The sequence below is a fragment of the Mastomys coucha genome, unplaced genomic scaffold, assembly GCF_008632895.1.
Source record: "Mastomys coucha isolate ucsf_1 unplaced genomic scaffold, UCSF_Mcou_1 pScaffold22, whole genome shotgun sequence".
NCBI classification, from domain to species: Eukaryota; Metazoa; Chordata; class Mammalia; order Rodentia; family Muridae; genus Mastomys; species Mastomys coucha.
In genome coordinates this window covers 222,288,542-222,310,900 of record NW_022196905.1, presented here as the reverse complement: position 1 = coordinate 222,310,900, position 22,359 = coordinate 222,288,542, and the positions used below count along the sequence as shown (strand labels likewise).

At 51.8% G+C, this 22,359-nt stretch overlaps 1 protein-coding gene across 1 annotated transcript in view; it reads right to left on the bottom strand.

Annotated features, from left to right (window-relative positions):
- The window catches only part of Adgrl1 (adhesion G protein-coupled receptor L1), a 45,885-nt gene extending 43,074 nt beyond the window's left edge, over positions 1-2,811 (bottom strand). The window contains exon 1 of the mRNA XM_031340541.1: positions 2,665-2,811. The gene's annotated coding sequence lies outside the window, so the exon portion shown is untranslated. The remainder of the gene's footprint in view (positions 1-2,664) is intronic.
- Positions 2,812-22,359: the final 19,548 nt, after the last annotated feature.

The following is a 22,359-nucleotide window of genomic DNA, read 5'->3' as shown; positions in this document are numbered from 1 at the left end:
CCCACTTTCTGTACTCAGTAGCAGACATTTGGCTCTATCACAGGCAGGGAGGCGTGCAGTCTTGCTGGGCACCTCCAGCTCGCGGGGGATCCCCTACCTCGGGCAGCCCCTCCTCCAGAGTCCCCACAGAGGGGCTGGAGGAGGGGAAGTGTCTGGCGACTGGAAATCTGATCCCTGAGAGAAGCCCACACAGAAACTAGAGCTCTCCATGTCCTTGGCCAGGTCTGGCTGAGGAACAGGCAGAGGGCGGGAACACAGACCAGGAACTCTCCATCTGCGGTGGGAGTGGGGGTGGCTCCTTACAGGGTATATACTCTAGAGGTTTTGGGGGACCCACCTGACCCTCTTCCTTCCCCTCTGCTAGATGCCCACGCTGAGGCTGAGGCACCAGTGGGTCTCTTGTCACCCTGGTGGGATAGCCAACACGGACATGAAAGACAACAGGCAGCGCAGAGTCCCATGTACAAATGGAGACCAGAGGGTTTGATGCAAACAGACTCCTCTAGCAGGGCCAGGCGCTCACAAGGCTCCTCCCCCCTCGTGGGGCTTCCAGAGCGCCCCCTAGGAGAAGGGGTTTCCCCAGGGCAGGCTGGGAATAGAAGCCTGGCTTCGCATCTCTGGTCTTCCGCCTCCTCCTCCCAGGCTCAGTGGCCCAGGTGCACTAGTCCCCAGCTCCTCACCCTCTCACAACTCTGGGAGCTGTCTCCTCGCCCAAGGGTGTCCAGCAGCACAGGAGATAGTGGGGTCCACCAGTCCCCATGAACGGGAGTAAGGAAGCACAAAAGCAGAAGGCAAAAGCAACAGGGTGGCCCAAGCCAGAGACGAAGAGGATGGGAAGCCAGCAAGAGGGCTGGTACCCACACATCCACATCTACGGCTGTGGCTCAGTGCAAAGGTGCCATGCCGCCAGCCATGGAATTAGTTCTTTTCCGCCTTCCAGATGATTTTTCATCTCTGTAATTAATGGGCAAGTCATATCTGAACGGCATGGCAGGCAAATTGCTAGTTAGGAAAATCACAGATAATTTTCTCGATATGATAATGAAGGTTGTATTCCGTCTCTTATTCTCCCTGTTTTCATCCTACTTTTAAGTAATAAACTCGGCGTTAGTGGGCAGGGTGTGGGGAGGAAGGAAGTGGCCTGTCCCCAAAGCTGGGACCTGTCTTAGCAGGTGTCGCTCAACACACACAACAAGGTCCCCAGTTCCTAACCGGGCTGATGAAGTAGAAGATGCTAGGGATGCTTGTGGGGACCTGCCAGGGTCTAGGGAGCATGAAGAGCACAGGGAACCATCAGGCTGTGGGCCAGATAGAGTTGGGTCTGGGGTCGGATTAAAGACTCACTCCTGCCCTTGGGGTGCAGGAAAGAGAAGCAGGTACCAATGGCCTCTCTCTCAGCAGCACTGGAGGTCAACAGGCCCAGAAAAGACATCCACCCTCAGGTGTCCTCCACATCTGTCCCTACACTATCCAGCTCCCTCCCCACGATGACCCTCCGTACTCCACTGGAGGCATGAGGGTAAGCAGAGAGAGGGGGAGACAGACAGAGATAAAGAGGCTGCCAGCCATCTTGGCGGCCATCTTGAACCCCTCCCCCAACTCCCCCAAACGCACCACATGTTTGGATATGGGAAGACAAATCCGGCTCTGGGTCCCAGAGAGGCTGGGAAAGAAGGGGGCTCTCTGGCTCACATTGGGACAGGAGGGATATCCACAAAGATGCTACAGTTGAGGAGAAGGTGGGGTGGGGAGAGGAGGAAGGTACAGTAATAAGATGCTGGGGAAGGATAGAGCTGGAAGCTAACCTAGCCGAGAACTGTACAGATTGGGATGTGTGAGCTTAGGGGCTGTTTGCCGGCGGGGTGCCGTCTTCACATAGGTGCCTGGGGCGCACTGAAGTGATGCCATTTGTGAGCATTTTCTGGCCACAGCATGGGTATACACTATCTTCCCACGACACACACACACACACACACACACACACACACACACACACACTCGATCTGGACTTTCATCCCAGGACCCTCAAATGGGACGATGACAACTGAGCCACACATCTCTATTTCAGGAACACCTGGAAGAGGGGAGAGAGCTCGTTCCGGTAGATCCAACCTGACAGCCTCCATCCGTGCTTAACTGGGTACCACCAACGGAAGATGCCTCACAGCTGCACCAGGGTTGCCCAAGGCGCCCTCCGGGCTGCAACCCACTCGACACCCAGACAGACCTCTCCCCATCCCACCCCCGCCGCCCATTAGCGCCACTGCTTCCCAGAGAAAAACAACCCTAAGCCCAGCATCCTGCGGTGCCAGCCCCCCGACATGGCTTCTCTGGGGAGCCCGGGCCCGCGCGCTGCGCGCACACGCACCCTCTCCACTCACACCCAGACACCTACACAAACAGGGCGCCAAGCACCCGCGCGCACACGCACCGGGGACACGCAGGCACCGCCGCGCCGCTTCCCCACAAAGGCTGGCGCGCGCGCGGGCACACGCAGCCACGCGCGGGCACACTAGCGGTCCCCTCCCCCTGCAGGGTACCCTGCGGCCGCCCATCCGCACCCCCACCAAGCCCCTGGCGGGCGGGGGTAGGGTGCTTCCCCCGCCCCTGCCGCCGCGCACACCTGCCCAGGTGCGGCGTGGCCCGAGACTCCGGCACACTCACCTGTCCAGCGGCGCTTCGGGGTCGGCCGTGCGCGCTCCTCCGGCGGCTCCGTGAAGCCGAGCCCCCCGCCCGGCACATCTCCCGGAGCCCGGCCCAGGGGGAAGCGGGGAGGGGGTGGCTGAGCGAGGGAGGACTCCGTGTCCCTTCTTTCCTCCGGCCCAGCACTGCCGCCACCGACCAAAATTTAAAAGAGAAAGAAAAAAAAGGAAAAAAAAAAAAAAAAAAGGAAAGAAAAGGCGGATCGCGGCGCTCCGGAGGCGGCCCCGGCCCCGGGCGCGCGGGTCTGCGCCCCTCCCGGGGAGCGAGGCGTGGAGGCGGAGGGGCGGGGGCGGCGTCAGAGCTCGGGGGGCTGGGGCGAGGCGGAGCCCCCCGAGGCGGCGCCGGCTGCCCGCATCTCCCCCGCAGCTCCGCGGCCCCGACGGAGGCGGCACGTGTGTGCCCAGGCGACTTCCCAGCGCCCCCGGACGGCAGCGGGCGAAGGGTTAACGCGGCTGCCGGGGCGGCCGCGCAGGCCCCCGCCGCCCGGCGGCGCCGCTCCTGGGCCCGCGCGGCCCCATCCGCCGGGGCGTCTCCGGCAGACGGCGGGGCGGGGGCGTCGCAGCGCCGACTGCTCCCGCGCCGACCGCTCTCGCTGCCCGCAGGGGGCCGGGGCTACGCCGATGGAAGCAGGCGCGGCGGTGTCGCGCCCCCCGGGTGGCCGGAGCAGGGGGCGCGGGGCTGGGCCCGTGGGCACCGCAGGACGCGCAGAGCGAGCGAGCGGGCGCGGGGCACCAGCAATGACAAGCCGCCTGCTCTCGGCGCTGCCGGGCCCGCCGGCTCCGGGAGGGGGGCGGCGGGCAAGCGCAAATCCTGGCCTGGAACAACCGCCCGGGACTAGCCTCCGCAGCTCTCCCGTGCGCCCCGGGGAAGGGCCCGGAAACCTGGCCTGGAGTTCCACTCGTCTCCCCCAAGGAAAAGTGGGCAGAGGGAGGCGACGCGCTAGATCCCCCTAGTTGGGCTGGGGGGTGGTGGGGTGCGACGGGCGGCAGGAAAAACCGGAACGGACTCTGCAGCCGTGCTGTGCAGAAAGGCGCCTAGCCGGTGAGGGGTAAATGGAGAGCTGTGCAACGACTGCGCAAAACCTGGTCCGGATTTGGCAGAGAGGGTAGGGACGGGAGGGGCGCGGTGGAGGTGGGGGCGGGGGGTAGCTGCGACAGGGCCAGATGCACCCGAGGCACGCAAATTTCGGCCCGGATTCTTCCAAGGGAGATGGAGTAATGCGTCGGGCCTGTGCGGTGGCAACAGAAAAGACCTGGACCAGAGCGTCGCCGACCCGGGATTGCGGGAGGGTCGGAGGGGGTGCTGCTTAGTGACTGACAACAGCGTAGGCTGTCCCCCATCTTCCTAACAGCGACGTGCGATGGGGAAGGACAAAATGAGGGCTGGACTGAGGTTTGGAGGGATCCCGTGCGCTGGCTGCAACAGAGCCGGCAGGTAAAAGCAGTATCTGGATTCTGGGTGATGCGACAGGAAGGGGATGTAGTGTGGATCCCGCTACCCTGGGAGACTAGACCTACAATAAAAAAATAAATAAAAAAAAAAAAAAACGAGGGAGGAACGCAAAGCCAGGACTGGAGCATAGGTGGGATGAGATGATAACAGACCCCCCCTCCCCCAAACAGAAGAGAGAGCCTTGGCAACCGGGCAGGGTCCTGGAGCTGACCAGGCTGCGGGAGCTGAGGAGAGGTTAGTATCTATAAACGCCTCGAGCGTCTGGCTTTGGAGGGGGTGGGTAGAGAAGAAAAAAAATTGAATTTTAGGGAGGGTGAGAGCAAAAGCCTGGTGTAGATTTTCACAACGTAAGAATTACACTGCAGGTGATGGACTCGGAGAAGTAGGGCAGCGGATCGGACTTAGATTCCTAGGCTTTGGACTTAGTGAGTGAAGCCAGAGGCTGGGTTCAGTCCCCAGCTACAGATGAAGCCGGCGATTCCTAATCTAGATGGGAAAGGGGGGTCGACCTGGCCCAATCACCAGAGCAAAGGCTACCGTTGCCTAGACATACAGTTTGTTTGTTTGTTTTTTGTTTTTGTTTTTGGAGGGGGGCTATAAAGCTGAACCTCGGGCACAAACCAGACACTTCAGCAATGTAGACAACTGGGGGGGCCGGGGGAGGAGGTTTGGGGAAACGGAATCCTGAGAGGTAAGAGCAGAGCTTAGCGGCTGCCGCGCTGAGGATCCGTTTTACGAAGGATGGGTGCAACTCTTAAGATTGATGGCTGAGGAGAAGCAAAAACTGGGCTTGGATCCTTGGGAAAGGGAATCCACCCAAAAGCAGCCTAAATACCGAATCAGGCAGCTTATTCAAGTTCAAAATCCGGCTGAATGTTAGCACTCTGGAAGCCTTAGGAGTGCAGATAAACCCTGATGTGGATTTTCAGAGAATGTGATATGCTGAGGTTAGAGCGGGAGGTGGGGTGGGATGGGGGTGGGGGTGTTAAAAGTCCATCTCAGTGTCCATGGGAGGCACAGTGCTGACCAGGCTGCCTGCTGAGTGAGTTAAAGTCAGGAAAGGGTTTGAGAGTGGAAGAACTTGGGTGGGTCTTGAACAGGAACAAAGATTATCCGCGAAAGCCTTAATGTATATGGATAGGCCATTCTCTGTTTCCAAGAATCCCTTCTATGTAGCACATCCTGGTGGGAGATTGGGCCGGGAGACCCCGCTGGTTGGATGGGGAGAAGGAGCCACTACCGAAATTTTCATTCCTACTCCTTTAAAAACACATTTTTTTCTTCCAGGATTAGGGCTCCTTGGTCTTCTAAACCTAAAACCTGTGGTCTCCAGACTTCAGGGAGGTACTTAAGTGAGGTGCTACCCTCCACCAGGGGGTGCCTCCCTCCATATTTGAAGAGTGTCAGCCATGAACCTAAGTGACCAGGTACGGGGAACTGAATCCAGGGAACCAAAGCTGCAGGAAAGATCCTATCCTTTTTGTGACTGATTGATGGAGAGGAGGGTCCCATCTCTCTGCGCCAGTTTCCTACTTTGACATATCAACGGATCTCTAGAAAGCTCTAGTTCCCCAGCATCTGCAAGTGAGATGTGTGTGTGTGTGTGTGTGTGATCCTGAGCCTGGGGTGTTCAGTGGCCTAGCTGTGGTTGCCCAGCATGTGTAAGGGCCTGGATTCAGCCCAAATGGAGAGGGAGGATTCCTTTAGTTACTAGCTTCCTTTCTCCCCCAGCACCCCACCATCTCTTTTGCAAAAGCAATCCAGGAGGTAGTTTGAACTAGCACTCTCCATTATAGGAAAAGTCGTGGTATATATTTTTTAAGGACCAAGGCTCAGTTTGAAAAAATCCTAGCAGGATGTCCCCTCCTCCTCCCGCTTTCCAGAACCCTTCTCTCCCCCAATTCTGGTGGTCAGTGGTGCGCCCCTGGTGGCGGCCGAATTGGCTTGCCAGCCTCCATCCTAACCGTGGCTCTTGGGGTCTTGGGCAGAGGGCTCAGAAGGCAAAGGATGCAGGGAGGTTGTGAACACGAAGAGTCACCCGCACACCCGCACACCCGCACACCCCGACTCTGCCTGCGACTGCGCAGTGGAGGCTGTGCCGGTAGACGGGCTCCGGGAACCAAAGCTTAAGCATGCACGCGCGCGCAGGCCTGCTGCGGTTACCTCTAACCCTCAACTCCTTAGTGGTACCCACGGTACAGTTCCCTTCTAGCATTCTGCCTTTTATTTTTATTTTATTTTATTTTATTTTATTTTATTTTATTTTATTTTTTTGGTTTTTTTCGAGACACGGTTTCTCTGTATAGCCTTGGCTGTCCTGGAACTCACTCTGTAGACCGACCAGGCTGGCCTCAAACTAAGAAATCCACCTGCCTCTGCCTCCCACGTGCTGGGATTAAAGGCGTGTGCCATCACTGCCCGGCAGCATTCTGCCTTTCACTTTGGGACTCTATGCAGAGTGACCACATCGTTCCTTGGCACTACATTGTGTACACCTGGCCCCATTAGATCCTTATACACAGGCTGTCCCACATGTTGGGTTCCCGAGTCTATAGGCACGGCACCCTATCTTTTGAGTACAGTGTACTTGAGGACACTGATGTGCAGAGTGTCTGGGCATGAAGGTACCCAATGTTCTGCATCATTGGGATCCCATAGCCTGAGCATCTAGCATATTAGGCACCTCAGACCAAGACATAATGGTACCTTTCTTAGTGTGTGGGGCCTATGGGCTCTGGCTCAGTGAGCCCTTGTCCCCAGGGTTCCACATTTGTCTCAGGCCCAGCACCTTCTAGGGGACCCTTATTGCACCTGCAAGATAGACGGGACCTGCATGGGAGCTGGATGATTGGGATTTTGTGTGCTCTTGCAGTCCTTGGGGGCTCCCTGTACCGGATCTCTAGAGCAATTTCGGAGCTCCGTCCAGTACCACACTCAGTACCCACTCAAGTGAATGGCGAGATAGAGGCCTCACCGAGTGCTGGATATTGTGAGCACACCTTTAATTCCAAAACTCAGTTCAATGGCAGTGAGCAAGCTGTCTCCTCTGGGACTGACATGCTAACTGGTGAAACAAACAAATACAAGGTCCTGCAAATGCATAAAAGATGCCACCAAGACACAAGTGCCACCAAGGAAAGGAAAGAAAATGGACCCAGAAATGGTGGCAGGTTTTGCGATGGAGGAGTGGGATGGAAGACTGCATTCACGTTAAACAAACTCATAGTTCCAGCTCTATACTCTTTAGTTAGGGGAAGTCCCTGAAGGTCTCTCTAAGAAGATGGGTTTGAATAAAGAGCTGGGAAAAGGGAGGAGCCACAGGGTTAGGGTAGGAATATGAGAAAGGTCCTTCCAGGCAGAGTGGACAGCCTTTTCCAGGGTCCGGAGACAGGAGCATCTGGCCCCTTCAGATGAGAGGGAGGAGGTAAGGAGGACTTTGTGGGCTTAGTGGGCTATGAGATGGAAACTATGGACCGTTGTTGAGAGAGGAAAGGAAGGGTGAGAACAAACTAATGGCCACTAGCGGGGAGAGTGTGGTGTCAAGAGCAAATGCCAGAGACTGCTGCTGCCTCTGATAGTGAGACCCTGGAGGGTAGCAATGAAGATGGAGAGGGAAATGTGAGGGTCTGGGGTGTGGTTCTGCAGTAGAGCACTTGCCTAAAATCCTTCAGTGAGGGGCTAGCAATGTCAGTCAATCTTAGGGCGCTGGCTCAAAGTCTGCTAGGGAGGAGCTGGTAGGGCTCTTGCCAGGGTCCTATCTGTCCAAGGCAGTGTTCCACCCTCAGGACAGCAGGGAAGTGGAGCGAGGACAGAAGCAGATCACAGGGTAGTTGAGCATCAGAAGTGGGAACGTTTGGAGGTTAGCTGTCATGTTTACATTTGATCCACCAACTAGCAGACCGTATATAGCAAGTCAGCGCTGGCGGTGTGGCCCAGGTGTGAGGAGACCCTCTCCTCCATCTCACAGAAGAGCAGTTGAGGTTCCAGATCTTACAGAGCAATTACAGAATTGGAGTCAAGCTGGGCACAGAGGCACATGTCTGTAATCTCAGCACTCTGGAGGCTGAGATAGGAGAAATGCCATGAGTTTGAAGCCATGTAGTATGATAGTACATGACTCCACTGGTGTGAAATATCAAAAGAATAGAGACAGGAAACAGATGGGTGGTGGTCTGAGACTGAGAAAGAGAGGACAGTGCCAGCTAATAGACAGGGTTTTCTATTGGGAGTGAACTGGTAGAGACATCGTGGACCTAGACACGTATGCTGGGCTGTCCATACTGAAGTGGTGAGCACTTACTTTTACGTAATAATATTTTAGCCTCAGTTTTTAAAAATAATTTGAGTGGGACCGCAAAATGGCTCAGCAAGTAAAGGTATTTGCTACCAAACATGATCTGAGTTCGATTCCTGGGACCCACATAGTAGAAAGAGAGAGCTGACTCCCACACGTTGTCTCCCACACGTTGTCCTCGAGCAACTACACACATGCGCACACGTGTGCACACACATACTAAATATAAATTTTAAAGGTTATAGGGGAGACTTGAGAGAGCTGGGGAGATGGGAAGCTGGCCATCAGATGAGAGGTTGGTGAGTGACGGCATAGGATGGAAGGGAAGGGGGGCTGGGTTTAGGATATGGTACGGAGGGGACAGTCCTTAGCCCTCGTACCCCCACAGTGCCTAGCACCCCGTCCTTCTCATACCTGAGGCCCTCTTCCACAGCACTGCCCATCTTAGAGTGTTCTTGTCTGTTGTGTATGTCCTCCACAGGCACATGTGTTGAAGGCTTGGTCCCCAGTTTGGTCCTGTTGGGAGTTGGAGCTTTTTAGAGGTCTTTGAATTACAAAGTGTCTTAGTTATTTTCTGTTGCTGTAATACAACATCATAGCCAAGGCACTTAAAAAGAAGGAGTTTACTTGGGGTTTACAGTTTCAGAAGATTAGAGCCCATGGCCACCATGGTGGGGAACATGGCAGCGGCCAGGCAAGCAAGGTGCTGGAGCAGAGTAACTGAGAGCTCACATCTATGACACAGGCTCGAGGCAGAGCGAGCTAACTGGGAACGGTGTAGATTTTAAACCCCAAAGCCCACCCCAGTGACACACCCCCTCCAACAAGGCCACGCCTTCTAACCCTTCCCAAACAGTTCCACCAAGTGTTCAAACATATGAGCTTCTGGGGGGCTATTCTCATTCAAACCACCACACTGAGGGTGACACTGATGACAGCTGTGAGGGTCTCCTTCCTTCCTGTCCAGGAACCGAATAGTGTGTTCCCCACAACTCCTGCCAAAAAAGATATGTTGCCTTGCTGCAGGCTATATGGTTACAGAGGGAACCTCCAAAACCATGGGCCAAAGATATGGCTCTGTTGCTGATATGCAGCACCGTTGGCGCCCACCTGCCACACAGCAGGCCTACTGTGTCTGAGAGCGACTCCACCCCATCACTACATATGGAAATAGGGGAAAAACCTTCTCTTTTTATAAATTGCCTTATTTCAGATATTGAATCACAGATAATTTTTATTTTCTTCTTATTCTTTTTTTTTTTTTTTTTTTTTTTTTTTTTTTTTTTTGGTTTTTTGAGACAGGGTTTCTCTGTATAGCCCTGGCTGTCCTGGAACTCACTCTGTAGACCAGGCTGGCCTCGAACTCAAAAATCCACCTGCCTCTGCCTCCCAAGTGCTGGGATTAAAGGCATGTGCCACCACTGCTGCCACCACCGCCCCACCTGGCTCTTCTTATCCTTAAAGAATCAAGTCAACAAGTTTATTGTCAGTTATGCACTTCATGGGGGGGGGCAGCGGGGGGGCAAAGGTGCAAAGAGTGGATCAGGGGTTGTAAAAAAAAAAAAATCCAGGTTTGTACCCAACATTCTTGTTTACACATGGTTGTAGGGCTGTCTCCCCTGCAAGTGCGGCTGCTGCACCTGCCAGGTGTCCTCCCAGATGCAGGTCTCCAGGCAGCAGCTGCAGCAGTTTTTCTTACCATGGGGTACATATACACTCTGCCACAGCAGGCGCAGGAGCAACTGGGGTCTATGGCGGGTCCAAGTGGTGGCTGGGGTCTGAAGATAGATGCTCACAGCTTTGCTAGGAGGAAGTCTTCCTTTCTCTTCTTTCCGCCACAGTCTCATATAGCCCAGGCTGGCCTCTGACTATCTAGCGGAGGATGATCTTGAACTCCTGACTCTAACTTCCAAGAGGGAGTGCGAAGATATGTAGGCCCCACCTCACAAAGTCTTATATGCTACTGTGGATTGGACCTAGGGCCTAGTGCATGTCGTGTTGGCCCTCCATCAGCTGAACCAGTCCGCAGCCCCTTGTGTTTTTCTCTGATTAGTGACTTATTACAGATATCAGGAGGCGGGCCATGTTTGCTCCTCGTCCACTGCTATGGGTCCACAGTCCAAAACTGCTCCAGGCAAACAGTAGTGTTACAAGGAGGGGTGGGAGTAAACGAGAGTCCAGGAGGCGGTAGGTATACCTATAGGTGGGCAGGTTGAATGCTGAGAGCTTAACAGGAACACAGTCGGTCCCGTTAAAATAAACCGTGGTTCTTTCCCCAGCCACTAGGGGCCGCTGTCCTACTGTTCTGTGACCGCAGGTGAGGCGGCGCGTCCCTTCTCCCCAGGTGTAGGGGAGGCGCAGCTAACTCCAGGGCTTGGAGAGGGGGAAAGCTGAGGTCTGAGGGGCCCGAGGGAGGGAGAATGCCGAGCGTGCCTGAGATGGGGACTGTGGAAAGAAAAGGTGTGGGGGGTAGGGGGGAGGTGAGAAAGGCCATTCAGTGTTGCAGAGACTGGGGATGGGAGGTTGGGGGGTGGGGAGGGTGGGTATAGGAGTAGAAAGGAGTTTGGAAGATGCCATCCTGGACATACTTCAGAAAAGGGATCAAGACACCGGTGAACAATGAATGCTTTACTGGTGATGATTTGGTTGATGCCTGGGGCTGGCTGAGATGACTGGGGTGTAGGGCTGGTCTGTAAGGTGGTGAGCATCCCCAGAGAAGCTGATGGAACGAGGTGGGAGGGAGGGACTGAGAGAGAGAGAAGGGGGAAAGTAAAGCTGGAGCTGGAGCTAGCGAGCATTCATTGGATGGCAGAAAACGTTAGTGAACCCCAGGCAGCCAAGACAAAGGTGGAAGGTGGAGGTCAGGTAGAGACTTGGAGAGGAGACTGGGGCCTCCTCAAACAGAGAGCTCAGAGGCGAAGATAGAAAGCTTTTCTGGATTTGGAAGAGAATCCCAGTGTAGAGGTTCCATCAGTGTTGTCAAGGAAAACACAGGCAGACTCCGGGCCAAAGCGGGCTGGAGGAAGTGGTGGGGTCTGAGGCTCGGGCACCAGGAAGTGGTGGGGTCTGAGGCCCTATGGCAGGGCCAAATGGAACTGAAGGGGCCCTGTATATAAGGAAGAGAGAGGTTGGGAAAGGACAGAAAGGACAAGGGTGGCTTCCAGGGAGGTGAGGGCTGAGGCTCCAGGGAATAGGTGGTTGCTAATCAAGTGCAGGCCTGCTGAAGTGACGAAGCCAGTACTGACCCAGGACTGAAGGCCGCAGGGGGGGGACAGAGGGCCACAGTTCTCTGCAGTCACACCCCTCCCTCTCTTGAAGCTCAGTTTCTACAACTCCAGCGGGATGCTTGTACTCAGGAACCCAATCTGTTAAAACAGTAGATCCTGCAAAAGAAGCCAGAACCCAGCATGGCTGTGTGGGTTCTTTTCTCATTACCATAGCCAATGTCTGACTTACAGAAAGCCCTTGGGTTCTGTTGCTTTTGGGGCTTGTGGTGAGGCAGGGAGATGTGTGCCTGTGCAAAGCCAAGCGTGCCAGGGCTAGGAAGTGAGAACACTGAGCACGCTTCTGCCCCCCCCACCCCCCACAGCCCTCACCTCTCAAGGGTTTTGCCACCTTGTAGCTCTGTGAGACTCTGACTGTGAACACACCCTTGATGCTCATGCCTTGTCCACCTGGTGGCACTGTGTTAGAAGGTTCTGGAAACTTTGGGAGGTGAGGCCTGGCTTTTTTCCCTGCTTCCTGTGTGCTCTGATGTGAGCACTTCCAATTCAGGGTCTCATGCGGTGGCTGCTGCTTGGGAGCACAGAGCTGAGTAAACCTGGAGGGGGGTCTTATGAAACCATGAACCAAATGAATCTTCCCACCCTTGAGTTGTTCTCTCAGGATGTTGGTCATAGTGACGACAGACAAACGAAAGTGCCAAGGTGAGGATCAAGCTTTTAACACGTAGGCCCTGGATGGGAGCACTCCAGATCTGATCTGTAGTTTGTAAAAATAAACATGCCCCAGCCTCAGATCTACTGAGTAAAATTGCTGTCATGCGATAGCTCTACCACTGGACTAATTCACAGTGGGGACAAATAGCAGACATTATGTGATTCTGTCCCCGGGACATTTAAGGACAGAAGGAATCCAGAGATGGTGCTGTTCTCAGGGTTTCTGAAACACAGCATTGTGGGTGTTTATAGCTGGTAAGTTGAGAGAGAGAGAGACTTGCCCAGTGCATCGTGGGGCAGGAGCAGCACCCTTAGTTGCCACCTGCTAGATTCCAGGAGCACAATCCTAGTTGTGACAAAGATCTTTTAGGGGTGGAGGCAAAAATACTCTCAGAGGAGAGCTTTGAGCATGTGAGACTCTGTATAGAATATTCACTGCAACACAGACTTCTGGGATCTTGAATGGTCCCTACCTTGAGGTAGATGGTGGTGATTTGTGTAGAATATGGGTAAAAAAAAAAAAAAATTAGAGGGACTGAGGACATGGTTTAGTTGTTAAAGTATTTGTCCCAGAATTGTAAGGACCTGAGTTCAAGGCCTAGCACCCGTGAAAAGCTAGACAGCAGTGTGTGCCTGCAAGCGTGTCACTGGAGAGCTAACGCAGTCCCCCTGGGATTCACTGGCTGGCCAGCCTAGCCTAGTGGTTGGGCTGTCTCAAATGTACCAGGCTGTCTCTCACATAGGCAGAGTCCCTGTCTCAAAAATTAAAGCGGAGGGTTGGCAAGATGGCTCAGCAGTAAAAGCCCTTGCTGCCAAGCCTGACGAAAGGTTTGATACCCAGAACCCATGTAGTAGGAGAGAGTTGGCTCCGGAAAGTTGTCCTCTGTCCTCTATAGGTATATACTGGTAGTGCTTGCATGTGTGTGTGTGTGTGTGTGTGTGTACATGCATGTGTGCATGTACATACACATACATGAAAAATGCAATGACATTTTAAGTTAAACGATAAGGTGGATAGTAATTGGGAACAACATATGATATATACTTCCAGTCACCCAACGTGAATAACTTCACACAGGAGAGTTATAGAGTTGTCTTCTTGCTCATAACCAGATCCTACCACTGAGAGGCTGGGGGCACGGCTCAGACCTTGCCTAGAGCCCTCCCGGGAGCAACCTCAGGCGCCATCCAGTGGAAGGGGACTTGACTAAGGTCTCTGGCTCTAGACTCCCCTACTAGGAAAGGGGCCCAGAGCCAGGGTTCCTCTGATCTGGGCTGGGCCCTGTAATGTAATCAGTGTACTTGCCTGATATCACGTGGCCTTGGGTTCCATCCAGCTTCAGAAATACAAAAAACAGCCAGGCAGTGGTGACGCACGCCTTTAATCCCAGCACCTGGGAGGCAGAGGCAGGTGGATTTCTGAGTTCGAGGCCAACCTGGTCTACAAAGTGAGTTCCAGGACAGCCAGGACTATACGAAGAAACCCTGTCTCGAAAAAAAAGAAAAAAAAGAAATACAAAAACCAGATGCAATGTGGCTCAGATGACAAGAGTCAACCTGCCACGGAGCCACCTCTCAAAATGGCAGAAGTGAGAGAAGCCAGACCTTAAGCCTGTGATTGTTTGGGTCTCTGTGTGAAGTGTCTAGAGCAGACAGACCTCAGAGAGACAAGAGAGTAGATCGGAGGCTGCAAGAGGTGGAGAAAAAGGAGAGAACAGATGATTGCTTTTATTTTACCCACAACTACTGAATGTACTGAGCTATGCTTTTGCTTTCTCTTTGGTACTGGAGCTAGAACCCAAGGCTTTGAATTGGTAAGCCCCCAATCACTGACCCCAGGCTAGCCCAACCTAGCCTTGATTTACCTTGCTATTATTTTGCTTAATTATTTTATCCTTTATGTGTGTGAATATTGCACCCCCCCTGCCCTGTCCCCTCTCTCTGTACACATCTCTTTGCCAGACTCACAATTTTTGCTTTGTTTTGTGAGTCACTGAATTTAAGCAGGCCCATCTCTGTGACCCTGGGTTTGGTGCCACTCACGGGGGGCCTGGGGTGCTCAACAGTGAGTATAGTTTTCACTTCTTTGTTTCTTTAGACTGCACTGCCTCATTCTGCAGCAGTCTAGCCTGGAACTACAGAACCCAGGCTGAACTCAAACTAATGGAAATCCTCCTGCCTCAGCCTCATGAATCCTAGGACAACACAAACCTTGACTGCTTGACTAAGCAGTACATTTCTACGGTACCTAAATAACCAAACCTTGGGCATTTTCTTATAGCAACAGGAGCACACAACAGTGACAGCCAGCTATAGGTGTTGAGATGTGGTTGACCTTTTCTTTTGTGGGAGAAGTGGCCACCATCTGCTCACCTTCTAGGCTTTCTGAGGTTTCACTTGCCTTCTCTCTGCTTCACCACTGCAGATGCAGGCCTGAGTGGTCCAGCTGGTCTGACTTCGTGGCTGTCAGGTCTTCCTTTCCAGTTAGCAGTTTGAGCTAGCCTCTGGTCCCCAGCCACTGTCTTTCCAGGGCTGACAGGTCTGGATAAGAGGGAGTGCTCCCTGAAGCCAAGGGAAACTTTTTTTTTCCTTTTTGATCTCCAGTTTGCCTCAGCTTCTCTTTGCAGGAACACCAAGCTTCGGAGGCAGGAGAGGCTTCTCTTCTTTTGATTCTCCTGTTTTGTTTGTTTGTTTTTCCAGGCAGGGTTTCTCTGTGTAGCCCTAGCTGTCCTGGAACTTGCTCTACAGACTAGGCTGGTCTCGAACTCAGAGATTTGCCTGCCTCTGCCTCCCAAGTGTTGGGATTAAAGGCGTGTGCTACCCCTGACCAGATCCTTTTATTATTTTATATTCATAAAGTCATGGGTCTTATTGTGACATTTTCATAAACACAGACATTGATCACATTTGCCTCTCAAATCTGGCCATGGCTGGCAGTGGTGGAGCACGCCTTTAATCCCAGCACTTGGGAGGCAGAGGCAGGTGGATTTCTGAGTTCGAGGCCAACCTGGTCTACAGAGTGAGTTCTAGGACAACCAGGGCTACACAGAGAAACCCTGTCTCAAAAAAAAAAAAAAAAAATCTGGCCATGGTGGCACACACCTGCAAACTCAGGTTTTAGGGTGCCAGGAAGGCAGATGCTAAAGGGCATCTACAAGGATAGAGTGAGTTCAAAGCCAGCCTGGAATATATGACACTCTGTGATCTCAAAAACAAAGTCTCCATCATTCTCTCCCTCCCACTGTCCCCATTCCTGCTCTTCAAGAAGCTCTGGACACACACACACACACACACACACACACACACACACACACACCAGTGTAAATAAAATCAAAAAGGAAAGGAAATATTAAAACAAGACTGGAAAGCCATCAAATCAGGCAGTCCCAGATGCCCAGGCATGCAGCTCATGGGCAGGGACTGGATCACTGGGTCCCCAGACCCCACCAAGCCACCTCTTCAGATGCTCCAGCCTTTGTGTGGCTAGGAGTGAATTGGTGGCTGACATCCGTTCCTCACTCTGAGCCTGAGAAGTGGGAGGGAGGGGAGGAGACATTTTTCCATCTGTTCTTCCTGTGATGAAATGTGGTTTACACTATGCAGACCCACCTCTCCTCCCATCTCTTCTAGACTCCAAGGGGACAAATAATATAGATGCTAGCAAATGGCTTTGCTGTGTGCTCACTGGGGTATGTTAACAATGGCTCATTTTATGCCCTGGAGAGGGAAAATATTCCATGGAGATATTGGGGATTTGGCCTCATTCTCTCTGTCTCTCTCTCTTTCTCCCTCTCTCTTTTTCTCTGTCTCTCTGTCTCTCTGTGTGTATGTGTGTGAGAGAGACAGAGAGAAACAGAGAAAGAGATTGTGTGTCTATGCACAATGACATGCCACCCCCAAAGAACATTCCAGAACACCCCATTGGGATCCCAATTGACCTTTCTTTCATTTATTTATGCATTTATTTATTTTCAGTTAGGCTTACATTTCTTTCTTTCTGGGGGAGAGGGGTTTGCACAGCCCCCACATGGAAATCAGAGAACGATGCTCAGCAGTGACTCGCTCCTTCTGCGTGGGTCCTCACCTTCTGAAGGGTATGCTCCGGGAACTTGAACTCAGAACTCCATTGGTCAGGACTGGCAGCAAGTGTCTTTGCCTGTTCAGCCATTTTGATGACCCTATTGTTTTTATGTGTTTAATTTTCTTTTTAAAAATGGTCTTACTATGTAACCCTGACTAGCTTGGTACTTGCTATGTAGACCAGGTTGGTCTTGAACTCACAGAGATCCACCTCCCTCTGGATGAAGTGGGCATTTCTGGTTTCTTTAACAACTCACTTGTGCCATGTGATGTTCAGGGTCTTCCCAAGCTAGTGAGTGAGTTCCCAGCCAGCCTGAGCTCCGTGAGACCCTGAATCCAGAAGAAAAAAAAAAAAGCAAAACCCCAGGATATCAAATCAGACAGTTTCCACACAGCGGTCCAAGTCCATAGTGTCGACCTGTTCTTACAGACAGACAGAGATGAGAAGTCTTGGCTCAACTGCCACATGTCCTAGTACTCGTTACCTCCTACATTAGGTCACAGTCCCACTCCACAGGTCTCTAGACATCTTCATCTTCCACCCTAAGCAGAGGCTTAGGGGTTTCAACTCAGAAATGGAGAGGAATACAAACATATTCTGAAAACGGTACTTCCCTCCATCTTTCCCTGTGCAGTGGGTTAAAGGTCAGCCTCCCTTCAGGATGTCCTTCTATCCTAGAACCAGTGAGCTTTTCTGGGAAAACGGGGTCTTTGAAGCCGTAGTTAAGAATCTCCACATAAGATCATGGTGGGTTGTGGTGTGCCTCCAATCCACTGACAAGTGTCTCTGTGAGAGAAGAGGGAGACAGACATAGAGACACAGGGGCAAACACTGAACCTAGAGCTTACCGTTCCAGTTAGACTGGCTAGCCAGCTGGGCCCCTGCAACCCTTCTGTTTCCCACTCCACACAGTGCTGGGTTACAGGCCCAAGCTGCTATGGCCAGTGTGAGATCCCAGCCTTGTGCCTCATGCTTGTGTGGCAAGCACTGCCCAGCAGGCCACCTCAACCGTGCTCTATTTAAGCCTCAAAGTATAGAGTTTGTTGTAAGCGCTGTAGTAAGCAATGCACGCCTCTCACTGCCTGACTCCAAAATGTCCTCCCAGACTGATGTCCCAGCACTTGTTTCTCATCTGGTGACAATATTTTGGGAGGCTATGGAATCTTTAGCAAGCAGGGCATTGAAGTGGAAACTTCTGAGTTCTCTGGAAAGTTAGTTTTGTCAAGCAATGGTTTGCTGGGGCACACAGGTGAAAGGGTGTCTTACTAAAGCAGACATGTGAAAGAATGTTTTCCTGAAGCAGATACAGGTGAAAGGATGTTTTGATATAGCAAACACTCGAAAGGGCACTTGATGAAGGCATATAAATATGACCCCACAGACAGTGGGAGATGACCATGTTGGTTTGGTTTGTTCCACCTTGCTACTCTTTGCTAACAACATGCATGTATTGGTTCTCCTAACATAGCATTGATGAGTTCAGTTTGTGATAATGCAGTCATTGAGAGAAACTCACACAAGAACTGCTGGTGAGGTTCCTGAGGCAGCTTGCTGCTTCCAATGCCTCACCTCAGGCCAGTTGTCCAGCCTAACGGTTCCTTCAGGATTGAACAACAGCTGCTGGTTCGTGCCTGGTGTCTGCCTGCCTGGAGGACTGGTCTGCAGCTGCCTGTTCGTGTGTGCCGTCTGCCTGCCTGGAGGACTGGTCTGCAGCTGCTGGGTTCTATTTGGTGTTTGCTCTGTGACTGAATTGCTGAAGAGAAGATCAAGCTCACCCCTTAAGAACTATTGCTGAACAGGTCCACTCCCCCACATCCTAATAACTTTTCTTTCCTACTCCCTCTGCTGGGTGGTGGGCCAGAGGAGAGGTTGGACCTTTATTAAAAGTAGGTCGCAAAAAGTTTATGCCTACAGGACATAGATCAGAGCAGATCGCGTAGCAGTCAGCCTTTGGCTGTCAAACCTTGTTCCTGGTCTTTTCTGGTGTATATTCCCACCAGTTCAGAAGATGGCTCCTACAGCCTTCCCTGCTGGGTGCTGAGTTTGGTTTGAGACTTCTTTCCTTCCTTTCTTCCTTTCTTCCTCCCTTTCCTTCTCTCTCTCTTTCTTTCTTTTAAAATTTCTTTTATGTATATGAATACACTGTAACTGATTTCAGACACATCAGAAGAGGGCATGGGATTCCATGACAGATGGTTGAGAGACACCATGTTTTTGCTGGGAAATTGAACTCAGGACCTCTGGAAGAGCAGTCTGTGCTCTTAAACACTGAGCCATCTCTCCAGCCCTGGTTTGAGACGTTTAAACTGTAAGCCGGTAGAACAGTGTAAGGTAGGGTCTCACCAGGCTGGCCTCATAGCTCAGGCTGGCCTCAAGCTCATCACCATGGAGCAGATGACCTTGAGTTTCTGATCTCCTGCTCATGGGCCCTAAATGCTGGGGTTACAGGTAAGTACCGCTGTGCCACGTTTATGCAGTGCTGGGGATGGAAGCTGGGCCTTGAGCATCCTAGGCAAGCACTTTGGCCAACTAAGTCAAGTCTCCAGCCCTCACAAGTGATCTCTTCCTGTAAGCTGTTTCTCTCTGAAGAAGGTTGACTAGTATGGGGTTGGTGAGATGGTTCCTCAGCTTTATCTCTTGCTGCCAAGCCTGAGGGCATGTTTTGATGCATGGATCTAACATGGAGGAGAGACCTGTAAACTGTCCTTTGAATGCACATACACACACACACACACACACACACACACACACACACACATATGCATGCGCACACATACACACACACATACACACACGCACGCATGCACACACACATGCACACACATGCGTGCACACACATGCACGTGCACATTGTTGGCTGAGGCTTTGATTGGAGTAGACAGGTTGGTTTACCTGTGAGGTAAGCACTTGAAATGCTGGTGGGAAGCAGAAAGGGGTGGGAGAGTCCCTGTCTTAGGGTTTCTATTGCTGTGACCAAACATCATGACCAAAGCGACTTGGGAAGAAGAGTTTCATCTCACATTTCCCAGGTAGCCTTCCATCAAGGGAAGTCAGGGTGGGGACTCAAGCAGGACAGGAACGTGGGAGCAGGAAAGGATGCAGAGGGTGTACTGCTCCTTACTGGTTTGCTGCCCATGGCTTGCTTTCTTTTCCTCTCCTCCTCCTCCTCCTCCTCCTCCTCCTCCTCCTCCTCCTCCTCCTCCTCCTCCTCCTTCTTCTTCTTCTTGTTTTATTTATTTTATATATGTGAGTACACTGTAGCTGTCTTCAGACACACCAGAAGAGGGCATCTGATCTCATTATAGATGGTTGTGAGCCACCATGTGGTTGCTGGAATTTGAACTCAGGACTTCTGGAAGAGCAGTCAGTGCTCTTAACCACTGAGCCATCTTTCCAGCCCTCAGCCTGCTTTCTTTCTCTCTCTTTCTTTCTCTCTCTCTTTCTCTCTCTCTCTTCCCTTTCTTTCTTTCTTTCTTTCTTTCTTTCTTTCTTTCTTTCTTTCTTTTCATTTTTCGAGACAGGGTTTCTCTGTGTAGCCCTGGCTGTCCTAGATCTCATTCTGTAGACCAGGCTGGCCTGGAACTCAGAAATCCACGTGTCTCTGCCTCCCAAGTGCTGGCATTAAAGGCGTGCGCTACCACCACCCGGCCAGCCTGCTTTCTTTCAGCACCAGCACAGCAGTGGCACTGCCTACAGTAAGCTAGGTCCACCCACATTAATCATCAACCAAGAAAAAGCAGCACAGGCTTTCCCACGGGGGGATGCTCTCAATGGAGGTTCCCTCTCCCAAAATGACACTGGCTTGTGTCAGATTGCCAGCACAGTCTCTCAGAGGCCTGTGCAGGCAGGTCAGGCTCTCAGTGCAGTGGAGTTCAGATGGGTCCTCTGCAAAGGATGAACCAATGATCCTGAAGAGCCAGGTCTTAAAACCCATTGGCACTTCCAGGATAAAGTTGGCGTCCTTTCATGCAGAGCATGAGAGAGTGAGGTCCTTGTATCTGACTCCTATCCTGTTGGGGTTGATGCTAGCAGAGAGAAGAAGTTTTCTAGAATCATGAGTTGTCCCTAAGCAAGCACCTCTGCATGAGTGTAGATAGAACCCTGTGATCTGCCGAGAGATACTGGCAAAGTGGCTGGATCGTCACTGCTGAAGTTACGTTATAAGAAGAGACTCCTTCTCTCATCTTTCTCCACTCTGTCTTTCTTTCTCAGGGTCTCACTACATGGGCCTCAGACCCATGGCAAATCTCCTGTCTCCACCCCCTGGGTACAAGGACTCTAACCCAGCAGCACCTACCTGCACATGGCCCCCCTCTTTTCTGTTCTAGTTGCAGTGTGCCTGTGGTCATTTGGCCTTGGGTTTTGTTTAGATATTTTCATTGTATTGCATGTGTGCTTTGTGTTTTGGATATCTATGTGCATGCCTACGTGCATGCCTAGTGCTGGGAGAGGTCAGCAGAGGGCATCAGAGCCCTTGGAATGAGAGCTGCCATGTGGGTGCAGGGAATTGAATCTGAGTCCTCTACAAGAACAAGTGCTTTTAACCGCTGAGCCACCTCCCAGCCCTGACTTAACAGCTAAATTCACAAAGAAAAGCTACATGTGTGCTTATGGTGTGCCCCATGGTGCTTGGAGGCATGTGAATACTGCGGAGCATCGAAAGGGAGCCAACTACCATGATCTTCCAACTTTGCCTGGAAGCAAAGGCAATGTGAATTCAACAGGAACAGCAGTGTGGAGTTTGGGATTTTATTTTTCCCAGGCTAGGGACGTGCTGCCTAGTGGTCTTTCTCAGTGATGAACAGCGTAGGATGCCAGACTTCCCAGGCAGCAGCAGGAGGTAATGAGAGCACAGAGCTTTTCAGGGTGTTGTGTTGCTAAGCCAGGAGGTTGGGTGGGCTAGGGAGACTAAACACGTCTAACTATTATTAAAGTAAGGGCTGGAGAGAGATTCATAGCATGCTTATCTTGCATGTGTGAAGACCAGAGTTTGATGATTAGAACCAATATTTAAAAAGTCAGGAGCCAGGCTGGAGAGATGGCTCAGCTGTTAAGAGCACTAACTGCTCTTCAGAAGGTTCTGAGTTCAAATCCCAGCAACCACATGGTGGCTCATAACCACTCCTAATGAGATCTGACGGCCCTCTTCTGGTGCGGTCTGAAGACAGTGACAGTGTACTTACATATAGTAATAAATAAATAAATCTTTAAAATATGTGAGGAGCCTGCTTGTGATCCCAGCACTGGGGGGAGATGGGATTAGGTGCCCATTGTAAGTTACAATAGGCTAGTGGGGTATCACCCATTGTACCATTGTAAGCTACCATAGGTTAGTGGGTATCACCCATTGTAAGTTACAATAGGTTAGTGTGGTATCACCCATTGTAAGTTACAGGGGTTTCACCCATTGTAAGCTACCATAGGTTAGGGGATATCTATCACCCATTGTAAGTTGAAGAACATCTATATCTCACTAGTTCCCACTTCCCTCTGGCTTTTATTATGATTGAAGTAGAAACTTAAGGGTTCTTTGGAAAGTCGGTTGGATGATGGGCTAAACAAGTGAAGAAACATTTCTTTAAAGTGGACACAGGTGTGAAAGGCTAACACATACTCGTGAAGGAATGTTTCACTGAAGCAGACACAGGAGAGAGGATGTTCTGCTAAAGCAAGCATGTGAAAGGACATGTGATGAAGGATTCTTTGCTAACTACTACCTTACATTGTAAAATTGAGCTGCATTTGTCGGGACTCCATAGGAAAAAAAGCATCAAAAACCTTCTGGTGGTATGCTGCATTTCTTGCCGCTTCCATGCATTTGGGCTGATTGGATGCCGTGCTGAGGCAGGGCACATGGAGGACACGTGATGTTTGCAAGGTATAAATAGGAC